This window comes from Hemibagrus wyckioides, linkage group LG27 (assembly GCF_019097595.1).
Source record: "Hemibagrus wyckioides isolate EC202008001 linkage group LG27, SWU_Hwy_1.0, whole genome shotgun sequence".
Classification (NCBI taxonomy): Eukaryota; Metazoa; Chordata; class Actinopteri; order Siluriformes; family Bagridae; genus Hemibagrus; species Hemibagrus wyckioides.
In genome coordinates this window covers 14,166,179-14,181,509 of record NC_080736.1, presented here as the reverse complement: position 1 = coordinate 14,181,509, position 15,331 = coordinate 14,166,179, and the positions used below count along the sequence as shown (strand labels likewise).

Here is a 15,331-nt window from a genome sequence, read left to right as displayed (position 1 = left end):
ACATATGGTATATTCTGATATGGAGTCTTACAAAATGCTTACCACTTCCTCTTTTCTTCTGCTCTTCTTTGTCTCTTCCTCAGATTTCCTCTTAAAGATAGGGTGGGAGTTAGGATCCTGGTGGTTTTTGAAGAATGTGAGTTTGAATGGATAAGCAAAAATCCAAGAATAAAAAAACATGAAAAAAATGGTTAAAGAAGGAAGAAAGCACAGAGGAAGAAAGGCTCAGCAAAGCAATGAAGAGGGAGAGTGGATAAAGAGAAGTGACCTAACCAAGCATGCCACTATATTTAACAGGCTCTCTCTGCTCTCTTGTGCAAACATGGACACACACACAGACACACACACTAGAAATACTGCAGTGTACTTCAGTAATGATGATTATAATAACAATTTTTGTTGTAACGTGAAAGAACAGTTTGAAATAAACAGGACTATTTAGACAAAAATCCTTCATCAGTTGTGTAGAGATAAAAACCACTAAGCATTTCAAAATGTTAGTGGTAAACAGCTGTCAAAACATTAAATTAATCCCCAGAGAATCCAAATTTCCAAGTGTGTCAATTCAGGGCTCTTGCAGCAGCTACTGATGCAAACCGCTAAATATTATGTTATGGCCATTATTTTATTATTGGAAAGGTCAAATCTTTCAGCTGGTATAAAAGTATTAAAGAAAATAAGTCTCCTCTTAGTTTCTCTAATGTACAAATGGTTCACCTAAGTTTAAAGATTGGATTTAAAGTCATGTAAACTTAAAATAAAAAAAAATAAACAGATTGTGTGTGTTGCTATTTTGAAATATTATTAGAATCACATTCAAACAAGCCACATCTATTTTGATCATTTATTATATGATATTTTACTATTTTTCACACATCTTAACATGCGGCACTAGTGAAACTTCAGGAGATCACTACATTCTCTGTCTATCTACTCTATATGGCCAAAAGTATGTGGACCTCTGACCATGACTTCCATATGTGGGCCTTCCCTAAACCTTTTCCACAAAGTTGGAGCGCATGGTTTTCTAAGCTGTTTTCATAGGCTGTAGCATTCGAATTTCCCTTCACTGGAACTAAGAGGCCAAGACAAAATTATTTTATTAAGACAGGTCCCCTGCAGTTAATATGAGGTCCATACAGACATTACATGCAAAGTCTTTGGAAGCAATGGAGTTGAGTTGCTTGCACAGAGAACTCATCTTAACCCCAATGAACACATTTGGAATGAATGGAATGATAACTGCATGCCAAGCCTTCTTGTTCAGCAACAGTGCCTGACAGATCCCACAGCAAAATTCCAACATCTGGTGGAAATCATTCTCTGAAGATTGGAGGCTATTAGAGCAGTAAAGCACTGTCTGACTCCATATTGATGCAAGTAAACATTCTCAAGTACTCAGGAGTCAGAAGTACTCATGAGGCAGGCGGAATTTAAGTTGAACTTTATACTAGCATTTAGATAGATAGATAGATAGATAGATAGATAGATAGATAGATAGATAGATAGATAGATAGATAGATAGATAGATAGATAGATAGATAGATAGAAGGTGTGCTGAAGGTTTGCTGTGGTATCTAGCACCAAGATGTTAACAGCAGACCCTGTTATCAAGTCCTGTGAGTTGCGAGGTGGGATCTTGTGGAAAATATTTTATACTGCTCAAGTAATACTATTATATTATCTGACTCCAACTCCACATTTACCCGACAGCTCAGTTGAGCAAGACTCCAACTAAAGCAGATGAATTACGCAGACTGGATGAATGCAGATACAAGGTTATATTTGCAATCAGCTCTGGTTACAAGAATTGAGCTGCTCACTAAAGAACATCTCAACAACCTCTGAAATAACATCCAAAACCATAGTCTTTTTATTCTTTTCTCTTATCTTTTCATAATATTCAAACCAACCCCTCTTTGCTGGGAAAGTCCCTCCCATATTCTTTCTGAAATGTCAGGTTCATTTTGGACACCATTATCTCTTACTTTTTTTTAATCTTTTTCACATTCCACTTGTCTTCTTCCCATAGTGCATTCTCGTGCCATGTATTTATCAGGTGAGCGACACACACACACCTGGCCATGCACATGATGTAAAAGATTCTTCCATTGCTCCAGTTCCATTGCTCCAGTTCTAATGTTCACATGCCCATTGTTGGCACTTTCAGCAGTGCACAGGGATTTGTTGGTTTTACAGTCACACACACACACAGAGACACACACACACAAACTCCGGAAGTAAAACCACCCATCAAACCATTAAAGTCTCTGATAGCCATTAGCATTTTATGGACACAAACACACACGCACACACACACACACACACACACACACACACATACATGCCGACCCCAAAAAATTAACCCCCCTCCCACTCATCTTTAAACATGGCGGCCAACAGTGTGGCCGAGTGGATTTCCGGTTAAAACGCTGTGAAATATCTCCACATCCTGGTCTTTAATGTTCTGTTAAATCTTTCACACACTGCTGCTTTCTGCCCCGTGCCCATACCAAAGTGAACAATGTTGTGTATTATCAAAAATTAAACTTGAAAATTTCTGTTAAAAAAGCTCCTTCCATTAGGCAGTTTGTATTTTTTGGGGACTCTACCTTCCTTTAGAATGGAATCAAAAGCTTTTGTCACCTCTGTTCTGGTCTTGTTTCGTAACACACGAACCCAAGCATGTTTAGATATAATATTCATACATGTTATCAGAAATTTTTTTGTCATTACTCTCTGACACATTGGTCATATTGACAAAATCAGCTTGTCACTGTTCATCGATGTTTTACAAAAACCTTGTTTCTTTTCAACTTTGTAGATAGTGATTTATGCAGTATGTACGCATCTTGCTCTGCTAGCCAGTTTTTTTTATCTCAGCATCATGAACTCTCTTACCCACTTTCTCAATGATAGCTCTTTGCAAACTCTCAATACCACTGTACGACCCTGGGTCTGACAGTGTATATTATATGTTCTTCATCAATCATGCACTCATTTCAGAAATTTTCATAAAGTTACATGAATAGTTCTGAGAACTAACTATATACTATCGTAGTATATATTGATGCAACTACCTTCATTGGTCTTTGGGGGCGCTGGTGCTGATGAGCACAGCTGAGTGACCTGCGCAGGTAAAATCAGGCTAAAAGAGGTAAATAAGGCGTTTGTCTGTTATTCGATTGTTGAGAGAATACAGGAACCATCACGGACAATGGGTAGTGGGGAAAGTAAGGATAAGAGTAATGATTTCTTGAGGGCATGTAAGCATCCTAATGTTCAATTCATGATAACTAATTATGGGCCTGGTTCTGTATCATAATATCATATATGGGTGATGGACTGTGGATTTCCAGAGAAAGGTAGTTTCTCAAAAAAAAGTCCCAAACCAGAGCGCGGAAAACAAATGCACAAACTAACTTTCAATCTTCCTCTCTTCATTGTACTAAATCTCTTATAGACCCAGACCTGGATAGCTGCCCTCCCAGACCACCGACTCAGAGACACAGACAACCACTACGACCACACACCTCCGCACCTCAACCATCCACAGCAGCTGAGCGGGGCCCTCCTCCCTGTTATACAGGACCTGGAGCCTCTACCCCTTACTCCCCTGTGTGCTATCACACCCGTGGCCAAAAGCAAAAGGGAATTCTGAAGGAAACGAGACCAGATAATCCAATTTCCAGCACACTCGATGAGCATGATGCCGAGGCCGTTCCTGATGGCCGACGCCGATGGCCTCACTAAAGAACCGATGACATTCAGATGCCTATGGTCGAGATAGCTAGCCCAGAGGGAGGACCGCTTCTTGTGTATCACCCATGGGGATCAAATGACATGGAAGATGCGCAGAAACAACTCCCAGATCCAAGAGACCTGGGAGGTCGGAAGTTCGGTGATGAACTGGTCCGATTTTGCAGAGAATTCAGACCCACAGCCCATGAACTGCGACACCTCATGATGAGAAAACTCAGCGTTGATGTGTCGCACCTGTGTTTTGACTGGCCAGAGAGAAATGTTCAGATTCATCAAGTAAAGTGGAATAACGCCGAGAATGTTGAATACAGAGACTTAGTAACGCCCCTGACTGATGCTCTTACCCAAGCTTTTCCAGTAAGAATGGAAAAGCCTGGATTCCAGAGTGGATGTTTCCTGTGTGGAAAAATAGACCACTGGATACGAGACTGTCCAAAGAGACTTCGGGGGGGAGAAGCAAACACAGAAGCATGAGGTTTGGTTGGGTCAGGGACGGGTGAGCAGCCAGGGAAGGGTAAGTCTGATCTTTTTGTGCAATGCAATGAAGAAAAGCTTAAGCTAACTGTTCCATTTCCACCTCTCACTAATCCAATGTCTAGCAAAGTATCAGGGGTTGCTATTTCACCTACGAATGAAACTTATGCTAAATATCATGAACCAGAATTTAAGAAAATGCCTGTGATTACATGACTTGTTGAGCAATACCAATACAGTTTCTAGTTGACTCAGGAGCAGGGCATTTTGTGATATGATTGTGTGAATTTTCTATTTCACCTAGACTGAGCAATCACTGTCTGTGTACTACAGGAGCATCGGGAATGTCAGTAATTGCGACATTCTCTGTGCCCTTAAAATGTGAGATAACTACTTAGAAACAATTTGAATTCTCTTTTTTAATTTCTGTTGGGTTGAGATTTGATGTGCAAACTAAATTTAAATCTGATCAGCACATCACTAGGCCTTAGGATAGAATGGGGAGATAACTCCTGTTTTGTAAAATATGATCCCAGACCCCTGCTCTATGTGTATGAATGGAAACTGAGTAATTCCACTCTCACTGATGTCACACATTCTCTAGTAGAGAAAGCAAAAACTCTCACCTCCTTTTCTCACACAGACTACATGATACCGAAAGTGCTGCACTGTACTGTGCACATACACAGACACGAACCACATGAGAGTTATAAGAAAAAATGGTACAGGAAGTTAGATAGGCCAGACATATTGATATTGAAGCGTATGAGATGGAATGAACACAGATGTGCTGTAAAGGTAGATTTATCTCGGGTTTCAGTTCGAGCTGCTCATCCACACCCATTCCAAATGAATCATGGATCTCCACATCTCTCTCTAGCCTAAATCCGTCAATGATGAGTGGGAATCTTTGGGAGAATGGATGTTACAGGCTACTTAAAGTCATGATTGGGAACCAACTGAGCAGCCAGCTGTTCTTTACAGCCCAAAATTAAATGCATATAGCCTAGCACTAAATTGGCTGGCTAGAGCTGAGAGAGGCATGGTGATCCTTCCTGATGATGGGATAGATCCCAACCCATGGTACAAAACTGATTTGGCCCTACCCAAATTGGAACATTCAGATGTACGACTACGAAAAGTGCCCAAGGAGTTGTGGGCGAGTGGAAAATATGATGTAGGTCTGATTAAAAATTGCCCTTCAGTGATCATTACACCAAAATCAGATTATAGGCCAAAGAGGGCTCAATATCCCCTAAAACCAGAAGCTATAGCAGGAATAACACTGGTGTTTAATTCTCTATTAAAATCTGGAGTTATAGTGCCATGTGAGAGGTCTCCTGTTCAAACACCACTCTTCCCAGTAAGGAAAATAAGAGCTCCATTGGAGCCGGAGGAGTGGAGATTCATACAGGATTTGAAAGTGGTCAATGATGCTGTGATCCAGCGAGCACCTAATGTTCCCAACCCATACACTATCTTGTCCCAAATTTCAGTTGACAGTGCATGGTTTTCTGTTGTCAATATAGCTAATGCATTCTTTAGCGTACCAATAGATCCAGATTGTCAATTTTGGTTTGCATTTTCCTTTAATGGAAAATCCTTTACTTTCACACGCTTATGTCTGTTCTATTGTGAGTCAACTACAATCTATAATGAAGCATTAAAGAACAGTTTAGATACACTGCAGCTAACTCAGAAATTTGTGTTGCTTCAGTATGTAGATGACATTCTTTTGGCCGCACTGACTAAAGAGTAGTGTGAAAAAGACCCCATTAAATTGTTCTGTCACCTCGCTAAAGAAGGGCATGAAGCAAGCCTGTCAAAACTGCAATTTGTACAGCAAGAAGTGAAGTTCCTAGGACATTTAATTTCTGCAGAAGGTAAAAGACTCAAGTCGAGTAGAATGGAACCAATACAGAAAGTTCCCAAACCGGTTACTAAAAAACAGTTAATGTCATTCTTGGGTATGTGTTCATACTGTAGGATGTTCATACCTAATTATGCTGTGTTAGAGGCACCGCTGAGCACTATTGCTCACGAACAAGGCCTGCAAGCACACAGCAAAGTGACGTGGACTGAGACTGCAAACGCTGCATTTCAACGACTGAAACAGACATTACAGACAACACCCACATTAGGCATTCCTGACCCGATGAGACCATTTACACAGACTGTGGACAAAAAAGGGGGGTGCATGACATCTGTTTTACTTCAAGAGCATGATGTAAGCTGCGACCAGTGGCTTATTTCTCAGCAAAGCTAGATCCGGTAGCAGCAGGACTCCCTATGTGTCTTAGAGCAGTGGCTGCAGCTGAGAAAGCTGTCAGTGCCTCATGACACATCGTAGGCTACAGCAAATTAACTTTGTTGGTACCACATGCAGTGTCGCAACTTTTTTTAGAACAAAAGACAGCACACATGACAGCCTCTTGGTGGTTGAGATATAACACTGTACTCTTAGAAATGCTGAATGTCATAGTTAAACGATACACAACTCTTAACCCTGCCACTCTTCTTCCCACAGAGAAGGATGGAGAGCTTCATGATTGTGTGAGTGTGATTAACCCTGATCTGGAACTATTTGTGGATGGATCAGCATCCAGGGGCTCAGAAACAGGTCAAAACTACGTAGGGTTTGCAGTAGTGACTCAGAATGAAAAAATTAGGTAACCTTCCATCTCATTACTCAGAAACAACGCTGGAGGCAGTTGGGATGTGTCCAAAAACAAGGTGTTTGGTATGGGCTCACAGGAAAACCGTGTTTACAGAAGAAACTGTTTCCTTTTTATGTTAAATTGACACATGGTAAAGACCACATGTCAAAAGGAGGAATGGTAACAAAAATAAGGAAACACTGCCATGTTATAGGCTATACTAACTACTCCCATAAATTTTGTGAATGCTGTATCATATGTGCAACAAACAACATTGGGAGAGGCACATCCTTCACCACAAAGGCCATTTGAACACTTACAAATGGACTTTATTGAGTTAACACCTAGCGAGGGTAAGAAGTATTGTCTGGCTATAGTAGATATGTTCTCTAAATGGGTAGAGGCTTTTCCAACATCTAAGCAGGATGCTAGTGCAGTAGCAAAAGCACTACTCACTGAAATTATTCCACGGTGGAGGATTCCTGCGAGAATTGGTAGTGATAAATGGTACCCCATTCGTGAATCAGGCATTACAGAAAGTCAGTGAATACTTAGGGATCAACCTGAAACAGCACTGTGCCTATCACCCAGCTAGTGGTAGAGCAGTAGAAAGGGAGAATGGCACATTAAACATACATTTCTGCGCTGAGAAAGGTTTGTCATGGGTCAAAGCCCTCCCAATAGTGTTGATGTACATGCGAGCATGAGCAAGAGGGAGAGCTAACCTGAGTCCATTTGAAATCCTTTTTGGCAGGCCATTAACCTCAGGAGTGGGTTTTGCAGGAAGCCAGAGACACAGTATTGGCAAATGTGAAGATCAAATGTTGAACTATTGCATTAGCTTGTCTTTTGTGTTATCTGATATTCACAGGCAGGTGAAGGACACCCTTCCTAAACTGCACACAGACATGACCTGAAGCTTGGCGAATGGATCGTGGTGAAAGACTTAAGGATGAAGTATTGGAAGGGCGTTGGCTAAGCATTGGCTGGGACCGTTCCAGATTCTGCTGACTACACCCACCGCTGTAAAGATAGAAGAGAGAGCAACATGGATACACACCAGTCACTGTATGCATACACCAGTGCCAAATCAGGAACTAGGGGAGTGTAAAGGTTCACCGTAACAACCCGTATGGTAGAATTGTTGGTTTCTAGATGAAATCTAGAAAAAATCTCTAACACCAGCACTCACAAAGACAAGCTGAAGGGATAGTGTTCCAGAGAACACTAAGTTCTCTGAAGTGGGACGAATGTGTAAGGGCAGTGCCTGTATTCTAACCACCAATATACGTTAAGAAAGGTGAAGGTTCACTTAAAGTTTGCTGTTGTTCATAGGAATCATCCAAGAGACATTGATTTTCCACCAGATCTGACACAAACAGACTATGACCCTGAGTTGACAAATGATAAAAATTAATTTAGCTTAGACTGTGTGTGTTTTGTTTTGATTTTTTTTTTATTCTGATATGTTTTGTGTTATGCTTTTCTTTCCCTGATTCTGATTCCCTGACTCACAAAGGAAAAAAAAGAAAATAAGAGGGGTTTCTCCTCTCTCAAGAAAAAGCAGAGTAACTATTTTTAAAGTTTTAGTTGATGGAGACATCATTGGAAAGCCAAGGGAAAAGATGATGTCTGATGTTTGTCTGTGAAATGTGAAACTGTCTGTGAAATGCTTAAAGTAAATATGTTAAAATTTTGTATATGTAGTTTAGGACCTCTGCTGTGTGTGTGTGTGTGTGTGTGTGTGTGGAGAGGAAGATATTAACCAGGTGGCTGTCAGTACCAGGGGTGACTATACTCGTGGAATGCAAGAACATTGTATATCTTGTCTTTCTATATGCTATAGCTCCATTTATGCAAGTGCTGTTGGTCACATATACATTTGGTTTAGGATGCACCTAAAAGTTCTATATAAGGGGGACCCATGAAAGCGGACCTTGCCACTCCGCTGTGTAATCTCATTGCACTGTGGTTGAGATGCCTTTTGCTGTGGCAAAATAAAAATTCCTTTCTTATCTCTTTGCTTTGACTCACACCCTTGTGTCCATGTGTAGTTTGTTAATAATTTCAATTTAGAGTGCAGACGTGCCACCACAATATCAAAGTTCATATTTGTTATCACTGTTCCCATGTTTCTTATGAATTTTTGCATTTTAATGTAAACAATCACATTTCATATCATAGTTGACCCCAAACGTGAAAAAAGTCAAAGAAAACTGCCCCATTCAGCTGCACACATGCATTTGTCTGAAAAACCGCTTTTCCTTGCTCGTAGAGCGCTGAGACTTGCAGAATCGCATTTTCAGCGCCAGAGAAGCACAATGCATAGAGCACACTGCGCTGTGACAGGAAACAAGCCTGTTTGATGAAAAATTATGAAAGTTGACTTTGTTAAGTGGACTGGCAACCTGTCCAGGGTGTACCTCTGCCTTTCGCCCTATGTGCGCTGGGATAGGTTCCAGCAGACCCCCATGACCCTAATTAGGAATAAGCAGGTATAGACAATGGATGGATGGATGGACTTTGTTAAGTGAATTTTCATGGAATATCACTGTTTCCATGTTTCTTGTGAATTTTTGCACTTTAATGTAAAAAATCATATTTCATATCAAAATTCATATTTTTTCACTTTCCCATGTTTATTATGAATTTTGGCATTTTAATGTAAACAATCACATTCCATATTCCAAACGTGAAAAAAGTCAAAGAAAACTGCCCCATTCAGCTGCACACATGCGTTTATCTGAAAAACCGCTTTCCCTTGCTCGTAGAGCGCTGAGACTTGAGGAATCGCATTTTCAGCGCCAGAGAAGCACAATGCAGAGAGCACATGGCGCTGTGGCAGGAAACGAGCCTGTTTGATGAAAAATGATGAAAGTTGACTTTGTTAAGTGAAGTTTCCATGTTTCTTATGAATTTTTGCACTTTACTGTCTTCTTCTTCTGATTTCGGCTTTTCCCTTCAGGGGTCGCCACAGCAAATCATCTCTCTCCAGCTATCCCTATCTTCTGCATCTTCAACACTTGCACCCACTAACTTCATATCCTCATTTATTACATCCATATACCTCCTCTTTGGCCTTCCCCTTTGCCTCCTTCCTGGCAGCTCCATGTCCAACATTCTCCTACCAATATACTCACTCTCCCTCCTCTGAACATGTCTAAACCATCTTAATCTGGCCTCTCTAACTTTGTCCCCCAAACCTCCATCATGAGCTGTCCCTCTGATGTACTTGTTCCTAATCCTGTCCAACCTCGTCACTCCCAAAGAGAACCTCAACATCTTCAGCTCTCCTACCTCCAGCTCTGACTCCTGTCTCTTCCTCAGTGACATTGCCTCTAAACCATACAGCATGGCCAGTCTCACCACTGTCTTGTACACCTTCCCCTTGATTCTTGCTGAACTTTTTCTATCCTGACACCTTTCTCCACCCATTCCAACCTGCCTGCACTTGCTTTTTTACCTCTTTCCCACACTCTACATTACTCTGGACTGTTGACCCCAAGTACTTAAACTCCTGTACCTTCTTCACATCTTCACCCTGTAATCTTACTGTTCCACTTCACTCACTTTCATTCACACACATGTACTCAGTCTTACTACGACTGACTTTCATTCCTCTTTTCTACATTGCAAACCTCCACCTCTCCAGGTTTTCCTCCACCTGCTCCCTGCTCTCACTACAGATCACAATGTCATCTGCAAACATCATTGTCCAAGGATACTCCTGTCTGACCTCCTCTGACAACTGGTCCATCACCATAGCAAACAGGAATGGGCTCAGAGCTGATCCCTGATGCAGTCCCACCTCCACTTTGAACTCCTCTGTCTTACCTACAGCACACCTCACCACTGTCCTGCTCCTCTCATACATGTCCTGCACCACTCTGACATACTTCTCTGCTACTCCTGACTTCCTCATATAGTACGACAGCTCTTCTCTTGGCACCCTATCATATGCTTTCTTCAAGTCTACAAACACACAGTGCAACTCTCTCTGACCATCCCTATACTTCTCCATCAACAATCTCAGAGCAAAAATTGCATCTGTTGTGCTCTTTCTGGGCATGAAGCCATACTGCTGCTCACAAATTTCTACTACCTTCCTTAAACTAGCTTCCACTACTCTTTCCCATAGCTTCATTGTATGGCTCATCAACTTTATCCCCCTATAGTTGCCGCAACTCTCCACATCACCCTTATTCTTAAAGATCGGCACTAATACACTTCTTCTCCATTCCTCAGGTGTCACAAGGCCTGAACACCAGAGGAAGCCATCGCCCGAATATTAACCGTTTCGGCAAACTTCCGGTCCAGAGGCGTATATAAGCAGCACGCTATCTCAACCACGTTGCGAAGCATTGTTTCCTCTAGCGTTACTTGCCAAGCCTTGATTAAGTCTTTGTCTACTTACCTTGTGCATGACCCTGCCCGTTTGCTTTTGACTACGATTTTTGGATTTGTGTTTTGGTTTTTGGTCTCAGTGTTGCTTTCTGGTTTTGACCCTATTTCTTCGTGACCTCGACTAAGATTTTGCCTTCTGTCCTTTATATAATCTGCGCATGGATTCTAACACTCCTACGTCTGACGAGACGTTACATCAGGCATCTTCTCACTCTCTAAAATCTTGTTAAACAATCTATTTAAAAATTCCACTGCTGCCTCTCCTAGACACTTCCAGACCTCCACCGGGATGCCTTTCCACTTTTCATTCTCTTCAAAGCCTTCCTGACTTCAACTACTTTCTGTTCCACAGAGTTAACCCCTTCAACTCTTTTTTCCTTCTCACTTAACTCATTCATCAGCTCTCCTCACTTGTGAGCACATTACCATCTCTATCCTTAATAACTCTAACTTGCTGCACATCCTTCCCATCTCGATCCCTCTGCCTAGCTAACCTGTACAAGTTCATCTCTCCGTCTCTAGTGTCTAACCTAGAGTAAAACCCTTCAGGTTCTAATCTTAAGGAATACTGAAAAAATATGTTGATATACTTACTGTATGATGTTATTGATATTTAATGTCATTCTAAAGGTTATGGTGTGATTGGTGAAAAAGTCTAATTTCCAAATCGGAGTATACTGTATTAGTGGCAGTGTAGATACGGAGATAATGGATTCCCTTGCATTACAAATCAAACCGCTTTTTTTCAGTTGTACTCAATAGAAATAGAATACACATGGACTAATGACCAACTTTTGGTCTGGTTCTCTACAGAGGGCCGTTAACTAGAGACTAAAAGGCCCATTTCAGCCCTACTGGGATAATTTAATGCATCAGTGTATAATCTGGAGCTTAGGGATGTGTGGCAGGTAGCTCTCTTAACCATCCCAAATGAGCTAAAATCACAAATGCTTAAAAATCTGGAGAACTTATAATTAACAAAGAAGGAGAGAGAGATATAGAAATGTATGAACGATTGAAAGCAGCGTTGTTGGAGTTAAGAGGACCAACACATGCAGAGTGGAACGAAATATTGGACAAGTAGGGAAAGAGCCAATTGAAGTGTATGCAGAGCGATTGTGGTTGTCTTACAAAGAACACTCAGGGTTAGAAGATACCAGAGAAGACGAGAAGAGAGGTACCAGGAAGTTTTACTACAGCTTTTAAAAAATAATGCAGGATCCCACATTCAACAAGCATTGATCCATGGGGCAGAGGCACCTGAAAATAACTACTGGGCACTAGTGGAATGGGCCTCTAAAATAGAATCCAGACTAAAGCAAAACAAAAATTCCATATACCATACAGACCACCATACCATACAGAACCTGTAATGGTTCTGTAAAGCGTGCCAATCTTACCATCAAAGAAAACATTGCTAAGCAGATAATTCAAGACCAAAAGAATTGGATTGATGCATTGCCCACAATTTGACTGTATGAGCAACCCCATCTAAAGCTACAGGTGTTAGCCCATACGAGCTTATGACTGGAAGGGTAATGAAACTGCCCATTGATCCAGAAATTTCTCCAGCAGGCTTGGGGCCTCTGATGCTTGCAACACAGCATACTGTGCTGAAACAGCTTCACAAAAGGCTAAAAGTGTTGCAGGCTTAGGCTGTGCTGAGACAACAGTCTGACCTGACTAATGATGCTCATTTCAATCCATCTTCTGAAACAAAATTTACAGAAGGAGACATGATAATGATACGTGTCTTTGTAAAACTAAGTGCATTCTCTCCTCGGTGGCATGGGCCCTATGAGATTAAAGCTATCTGTAATAGCTGTGTGGCCGTGTCTATCAAGGGAAAATTAAGATGGTACCACATGTCCCAGTGCAAACTATTCAAAGGTCCAGCCAATAATGAACTAATGTTTCTCTGGGCTCTTTCTCAGGCTGATCACAGCAATTCCATGGAGACCAGAAGAAAGGAAGGTGTCCGGGCACACTTGCATCAAACTAGGCCAAAGGGTATCTCTTACACACACCCTGAAATGTGGGAGATGGGTGTAGAAATATTCAAAGGGGTCCACATCGTACAGCACAATTCCACCTAGAGAAGTAGTCACATGGCTTCCCAGTTTATCACTGGAACCAAGTTGCGCAATTAATCTTACTTCATATGTTCTGGATGAAAACAAACCAAAAGCCTTCATTTGGACTAGCCGAAGAGAAGGAACATATTGTGTGGGAAAATGTGAGGCTGATGTGAATAGTTATAGTGGACCACAAAACTGTTCATGGATTCTACATTACTGTTTCAACCTGACCACATGTGGGTATACAGTAGTAAGCCTAAACAATGCCCAAAATTATATCCAATCCCTCCAGGTTGTTTTATCAAGGGAAACATTAATAAGACTTTATTGCATGATGTAAATTTGATAATGACACATATAACCTATAACATTTCAAATATTTTGTCTGCTTTTGTAAAACATTGTAGTGAGGATGATAAAACAGCTACAGTCATGAATCGATGATTTAATCTCTGATTACGAAGGAAGGCTTGCAGTCCAAATTCCACCTGTACGTTCTAAGCGAGATCTGTTTGGAAATTTAGCAGGTCTCTTTGGCTCTGTGAATTCAATTGCCAACACTTACAAAATAACAGGACAATCACAATTCTCAGCTTAGTTGGCAAACCAGGAAGCCACTGGTTTTTAACACATCACCAATAGCAATGAAAATATCATCAAATCGGTTAGATCTGAAGTGCAGGCGCTTCTAATGGTCAGCCATACATTATTCAATCAAAACTGTACCATCGAACATGACTTGCAGATCATATGCACAGGATTTATTTACTGCTGCAAGACAAGAAATTTTAGACTTTCATCTTCTCAAGACACCTAGGCATGCTTAAAATGATCTTATAGAAATTTTAGACTTGCATAGATGGTATGCATCAGAAAAGATGAAAGATATTAAATACTCTGAATTACTGTCTACATTGATGTTATACACTGGGAATGAGTGCACCGGCCGCATTGGGTTTTTTGCCAATTTTCCTTTTAAAACCCAGAGCAAGTATTTTTGAACTCCACAACTATACGTAATATAGCTGTAGTAGTGAAGGATCAGATCATAAAATGGGACCACCTAACAGGATATATGACTTTAAAAGGGGATGAGACCTTGTTTACCACTTGCACCTGTTGTCATGAAACTTCCAATTATGTTATTTGTACATGTAATACTTTACTACAACCCTTCTCTTCCAATGATACTAAGCTTATCAGTGTTCAGTCATGGCATGGTCATGCTGATGTGATTCAAGTATCTCACACACACTGGTGTTTCATCAGTGAAATGAATTCCTTTACCGATGGTGGTCTGACCTGCCCTGCAAACCATACCTTCTGCTTGGAGGTTACAGAGGATTTCTCCATGGGTCAGATAAATATCTTGGGGAGGATACCACTTGACACAGATGTTTCCCCATGGTGGGAAGACACTGTAGCGAATCTAGCTCAAAATTTAAATATTTAAGTGTAATTATAACTGGTTATAACTAATTATAAATATTCAAATTGGGGTTTTAGAACTAACTGTCAGAGAATCAATAACACAATTATTTGATTTGTTCGTCCAGCGAACAGACAGTATAATTATGCATTAATTCCAGGGAAAGTTATCTTCCTGGCCACGAAAGAATGACTACTTTATAAAGTACTAGCTGTAATTTAGCATGTAGCAAGAGCAATGTTCAGGGACCCCAAAATTGTGAGCAAAGCACAGAAGACAATCACTCATGAATAAAACGCATTTAATAAAACAGAAACACAAAACACATACTAACTACGACACACATCACATAAAAGACAGGGTAAGGATTATAGAGAGGGGATAAGTAGGCAAAGAGAGATTGAGATTAAGGAAGGGAATACGGAGGAAATCGGAATGAGAGAGAGAGTGAGAGAGAGAAAGAGATAAGGAACTAGAGAAGAGATAAATATGGCAAGTTTCAGATCGAGTTTTGATTACCACGTGTG

General features: G+C 40.8%; 1 protein-coding gene and 1 pseudogene across 2 annotated transcripts in view; one reads left to right on the top strand and one right to left on the bottom strand.

The window, feature by feature from the left end:
- The window catches only part of filip1l (filamin A interacting protein 1-like), a 37,895-nt gene extending 37,619 nt beyond the window's left edge, over positions 1-276 (bottom strand). For both annotated transcript variants that reach the window (XM_058381347.1, XM_058381350.1), the window contains exon 1: positions 43-276. The gene's annotated coding sequence lies outside the window, so the exon portion shown is untranslated. The remainder of the gene's footprint in view (positions 1-42) is intronic.
- A 13,447-nt stretch (positions 277-13,723) lies between these two features.
- Positions 13,724-14,828, top strand: LOC131347380 (uncharacterized; annotated as a pseudogene).
- Positions 14,829-15,331: the final 503 nt, after the last annotated feature.